Source organism: Eschscholzia californica, unplaced genomic scaffold (genome assembly GCF_041429995.1).
Source record: "Eschscholzia californica isolate CP2 unplaced genomic scaffold, dmEscCali1.0.p SCAF_4, whole genome shotgun sequence".
Classification (NCBI taxonomy): Eukaryota; Viridiplantae; Streptophyta; class Magnoliopsida; order Ranunculales; family Papaveraceae; genus Eschscholzia; species Eschscholzia californica.
This window is the reverse complement of record NW_028238461.1, coordinates 27,839,001-27,845,124: the sequence shown is the minus strand read 5'-3', so window position 1 is coordinate 27,845,124 and position 6,124 is coordinate 27,839,001. Positions and strand designations below refer to the sequence as shown.

General features: G+C 34.8%; 1 long non-coding RNA gene across 4 annotated transcripts; it reads left to right on the top strand.

The window, feature by feature from the left end:
• The first annotated feature begins 265 nt into the window (after positions 1-265).
• On the top strand, positions 266-6,124 carry LOC147543980 (uncharacterized). Of its 4 annotated transcripts, XR_015224302.1 has the most exons (7): positions 266-419; positions 2,043-2,151; positions 3,084-3,228; positions 3,315-3,551; positions 3,643-3,810; positions 4,472-4,541; positions 5,112-6,124. It is a non-coding gene; the product is annotated as an uncharacterized LOC147543980 (long non-coding RNA). The 4 variants fall into 4 exon arrangements; XR_015224304.1 differs by lacking the exon at positions 2,043-2,151; XR_015224305.1 differs by lacking the exon at positions 266-419 and having other exon boundaries at positions 1,461-2,151; positions 5,178-6,124.

The window sequence follows — 6,124 nt, the reverse complement described above, 5'->3', positions numbered from 1 at the left end:
GAATTTTGGACAAGTTATTAAGTAATCTATTTTATAAAATCAGAAATTAATTTTTATAATGTTTGAATTTGAAATTTATGTCTAATAGTTATATCTATATAATAAAACAGGTGGATGTGTGCTGACTGGGACAAACCCCTGGATAAATCCGGCCGTCCGTCCCCACGTCAGCACTAGCATCCACCGTTGGATTGAGTTACTCGGGTGCTTGTGGGTATGTATCTTTTCGGAGGCTTGTGACGGAGAGACACATCCCTCCTCACGGACATGCCTCTTCTAAACTCCCTCCATAAAAACCATCACAGTCAGAAATTCTCCATAGAAAAGGATTGGCTTTGGATTTTGTTTTGCTTAGAAAGGATCGGCTTCGGATTTTGGTTTCCTTAATTCGTTTGGTGGTTGTGGTTGATGCCGGCAAGGTCAGTGTTTTTCACAAAAATTGTTATGTTCTTTGAATTTTATATTGAATGTTCTGTTCTCTGAATTTTTTGGGTAGAATTCATTCGATCACTTCTCAAAAACTGTTTCTGCTCTTCTTTTGTAAAACTTGCACATCTTCTTTTGTTTATGTTCAATGGAGAAACCTTGAAATAAAACTTGCACATCTTCTGTTTGATGAAATGCCTGAAAGAATTTTTGTTGTGTAAAAACTGATTGCTTGCTTTATGTTCAATATAGAAATCTTTATCATCCTTTCATGCTCTTTATCATCTTCTTTTGTTTATGTTTAATAGTGTCGTAAAAGAAATATTGGGTTAGTGTTTCATTTTATTATATAGATTTCTTTTTGTTTCTTTCAAATTTGTTTCATGACAATAGTTATCTTCAAACACAAAAACCCCATTTTAAAAACAGAGAGAGAGAGAGAGAAGGAGAGAGAAGAGAGAGAACACAGACCTCCTTGACATTTAGATGATGTAACCCATGAAGTTTTGCAAAGAGAAGCATCGTAACCTTCTTTTTTTAAATTCATCACTAGGCTTTTCTTGAGAGTACTATTGTAATTCAATAGAGAAATCTTCATTATCCTTTCATGCTCTTAATGACTCACTGATTGCTGTTTTTTTTTAATGTCAAAACTGAGCTCAAAGTTGTGGCTTATTCCTTTACATTAATAGTGTCCTAAAAGAAATATTGGGTTAGTGTTTCATTTTATTCTAAATCGTGTTGTTCTTCTTTGCATTATGTTTATCTTCTCTGAATTTTCTAATTTCCTACTGCCCTCCATAAAACCATGAACTATCCGGTTCAGAATTTTTTTTAGCTTCATTCGTGTGCGAATTCGGTCGGCGTCGACACGGTTAGTACTGTGTTCTTTTAAATTTCTTTTTGTTTCTTTCGAATTTGTTTCATGACAATGTGAAATCATGATGTTTGCGGGATTTACAGAGATTAGACACGTCATATATGTTAAGTTTAACTTTAGATCCTCTACACAAAATTGATTGCGTACTATGAAGAAGAATTGAATTTAATGTTATCAAAATCAACTCTTCTCATAGTACTTATTTCTAGAAAGGGGATTTTGGTGTGTTTTAAATTCAAAATTTTCTAATTTAGAATGATGTGAATAGTAACTTTAGTGAACTCTATAGTTCACTTTTGGGTTCTTGGGTAGGTGGGTCTTCTGACTTTATTGTGCAAATGGAGGTAAAGTTGTGCATCAAGTGGGGATCAACAATTTTTCCCTGCAAAATATTAGTACATTTTTCAGACTTAAGATTGGACAATATATACACACACCAATTGAGCACAAAGTTGTGGCTTATTCCTTTACATTAATAGTGTCCTAAAAGAAATATTGGTATTACATGGAGAAAAGATTTACCACGAAAGCTTCAAATGGACGGAAATCAGTGTCATCACAACCCTACCCACAAACAAGTAAAAAGTACTATTAGAATTGATTACCTTAACTCATCATTAGAAATCATGAACTTCTCCATCGGGTTCGTCTCTGAGTTTTTTGGGTTTAGGAAAAGTTTTTATCTTGAATCTCCACTTTCTTTCTGAACTCTCATGGACTTATGGTTATAATGAAGGAGTTGAGCGGCAACTAGGTTTCATGATTTTTTCTTAAATCTCCACCTTCTCTGTCAAGAGTTCCATTGAACTTACACTTTTGGAGTACTCCAACGTTGGGGATTTCCGGTGAGTAATCAATACTCCTCACTGAATGCTTAGTTGCTACTCAATTTTAGAATACTCCTGTCTCAATTTTGGAACACTCCCAACACGTGGTCTGTATTCTTAGTACTATCTGTTCTGTATCCTTAAGGTCCTGACTAAATTAATGTTCTGTTTTCTTAATACTATGCTGTATTCTTAAGGTCTTTGACTGAATTTCTGTTTACTGTTAAGAAATTTTGGAATACTTTCAAATTTGAAATCTCCATGTGTTTGTCTTTTTCAAATATTAATTTATGTACAGGTCTATTGATCAGTGTATTAATGTTTCATTGTTGGCTTGTGACATGAACGATATTTTTTGTTTCCCCCAGCTATTCACCGGTCAAGACTGCAAGAATGAAATTACAATTTAAATACTTTATCAGGGAATGTTGACATAGCTGCTTAGATTAAGTGTCAAAATCACTCTTTGATATGTTTAGCTGGATTGTTTTTTCTGATTTACAGTTATAGGAAAATTTGCTATGACCTTTGTTCTATGAAAACTTGACATAAATATCAGATGTAGAGGAAACTCGAAAACAGACTATAACTAAATTGAAAATGATGAAACAAAAATGCAAAGGTGAGTTCAATTCTTCTTCTTCTTTGGATTTCGCTAAATTTGGAATTTCGCCCGGAAAGAGATTCATTGTAGTAGTTACAAGTAAAATGGCTAACAAATATGTGTTTCATGCAAGCGTTGTGGTCTTCGTTTGAATTAGGGTTCTGTATTGCTCTTGTATAATATCAACTACCACTTTTCCTATTATTTTGATGAAACTTATTTTTTCCTATGATACTCTTCGTTTTGATTAGAGTTCAGAAATACTATTCGTTGTGAAAGTTGGCTTACAGATTAATATTGCATGCAATTTGTGTTTACTAACTATTTTTTTCTTTCATTGACACAGGACTTGCTCGGATGTCATCAGTCGATTTGAGAAACACTTGGGGCTCTATACTGAAGAGTATGAACAATGCATCGAGAACATTTTTCCAAGTGACATATGATAGTTAAATCGCAGTTATAGCCACAACAACACAAATTTTACCCAGGTTTCTTTTGACTCGGCCATACTCATGCTTTTATGTACTTCATTTGTGTTTACAGTTGAGAAATTTAATTATGAATACCTACTCAGAGCACTTGAGCAACTATCGCAGTTTGAGAAACAGGCATATGTAAGAGTAATTGATTCAGTTGTACTAAAAGGTATAAACTTCGAAGACATAAAGCGAGCGGGCGAACATATGATCCTCCAAAATGGATGTAAAGACTTATTTAAGAGAGTTATCAAGAATGAAAAAGCTAAATGCAGCTATCCATGTACTCTCATATTGTTGGTGTGTTGATCTCATGAGATCAGCTTTTGCATCAGGTACATTTCTGAAGTCCCGTCTGTGTTTCTATATTATATGCCGCAACTAAGGTTTATGAATAATTGAAGATTGTTTTGTTTCTCTTAACAGGAGGTCTGGAGGAATTAACCATTCACGCAAACGAGTTTGTATATGAAGATGGGGTTTCGACATGCAAAATTCTTAGGTAAGTGGAGTCTCTGTGAGAGAAAGCTGAAGCTTGCAAGGACATATCAAAGACTAACGAAAACAACAAGAGGCCCGTAACAGTTTATATAGGTAATTATGTGCGTGACTTTCTTTGCCTCCTAGAAGCAGATATAGGAATTGTAATCGAGTTAAGTGGAAGTCTTAGGAGATTAGCCACACAATTTGGTGTTAGTCTTGTCCCCCTGTTCACGGGTTTGGTGAAGAAACAGAAGGAATTCAGACAAATTGGTGAGTCTGCTGGTTGGAATGGGCTATCTGGTACTCTCTGCACATCGGATAGTTGGGATGAAACACATGCCCTCATTCTAGATCATTATAGAATTTGATAATATCTAAGCTCTCCCAACAATTTCCATGCCTTCATATATAGTAATAGTGGGGATAATGGTAGGCACCAATCAGGAGCACCAAAAGTTCTAACACTTTATACTTAATTTGGGATAAAAGGGTACGACGTTTGTCCCCTATTCGAGAAGTTGTAGAAATCGAGATTGCAGAGGTTTTTTATATTGTCGAATTAAACCAGTCCCTTAATTCGCGGGACTTTTACTTATTTCATGCCTTGCGAGTGAAGAATAAGCGCCTTAGTATACTATATTCTGACTTTATTTCTTTGATTTTTTTATTCAACATTTACAGCTTTGTGGATACCAACTGATCTTTGACTTTCAGTCTTTTTTATAAATCACATATCCGAATTTTATCTTTTTCTCTTTTGTATATTGTAAAGGTGAGTTGGGTATTGCAATTTTGGTCGGAGCACATATGCTTCTCTGTCTCGGCTTTCGACAACATGTTTGGTGAGTTTGCTTTAACATTTCTATCTTGGCCCCAATAAAGTACGTTTAAAATTTCATTGTAAATATTCATCTTTATGTGGGTTACTTTGTCTTTTGTTTCATGTTTGACATAGTAAATGTTCTAAAAATTTTGACGTGTGGGAATTTGGTAACATTGAGTCTCCGATGTAAGGCTTTGAAATTCTTAGCTTTGCTCTTCAAGATAGATACCTGTCCAAATACCCAATATCTTGAGGTTTATACAATTTTCTTCTGTAAAGAAAATTCAAAAGATTGAGTCAGAGAATCATGTAATAACACTACATATTTGTCGAAATTGTGAGAAATTGCTTCTCTCTGTAATTTGTACGTTATTGAATGATCTTTACACTTTCAAGCCCTAAAATCTGCCAATTCTTTAACTTATAATCGATTAGTTTTCGCACTTGTAAAGTTGTTGGAGAGTTAATGACTTCCGTAAGGAAATCGGAACTTACAAGTTTAAGAACTAAAATCTGCCAATTCTTTCAGATTCAGTAATCTTCTTAGTATAAACATGGGGTATTAATAATTAAATTTTGTTGGGTGCAGCTATGTGCATATAGGATTGGACCCCCCTGACTTGCCATCTTGATACCCACTGATATTTTTTTTCAGGCGAGGAGGATTTTGTGTCATTCATTGAGAAATTGAAATTCTAGGACAGAAACAAGACGAAAGGTTCAAGCGTTTTGGGCAGATTTTAGCGAGACATAGTTCAGTCTAATGCATTCTGCAAGGTCTTTCATTGTCAGAGACAACTATTAGAGAGCATTAGGCAAGAAAAAAAAATCTTATTCTTCGAATGGACAATGTGTTGCCTCACTGATGATATAAAAACACGATTTGAAGTCGTCGGGAGAAAATGAAGTAAGAATGATAAATCAGGGGAGAAAAAATAAATAAATGAGTCTGAAGATTTCACGTAGGGTTATTCTAAAGGGCCTTATGGCCAAGTTGTCGACTACGAGCACAAAGACATCCTCTAAAGTATAATGAGTTTGTCGGCTGAAGCAAAGTTAGCCTTTGCCCCTTACTTTCTCTATTTACTTTTTTTATCTTCAGGTTGATTGTTCCCAATGGTTGATGTTTGGTATACATGCAAGTACAAGGTAGTGATGGACAAAGACGAGTAGGCGGAGAATCACGCGTGAGTGTTACCTTTTTTTTTTTTCCTTTGAAGACATTTGGTGTTTGAGTTTTGAGGTCTTCAATGGAAGAAAACCAGCTAGAGGAGAAGAGGGGTTGATGTCATCTGAGTTCAATGTGGAGCTACAGAGAATAATAGATAAAAACAGGCTGGGGTTATAATAATAAGAGTTAACCCATGATGTATGCAATTATGCTTTTGTTTTCTCATACTTGCAACAAAGTTGTTATTATTGTAGGAACTCTTTGTTTAGGGGGTTGGATTAAAGTCTGTTTTGGGAGTTTCGTTCGTCTTGGTAGACTTGTGTGCTTTTGTAAATCCTTATACTTTTGATGGGTTTGTGGCTAATGATTTTTGTACGAATAATTATTCATTACCATCAAAGATACTTTCTGTTCCAATAAAAGAAAATAAA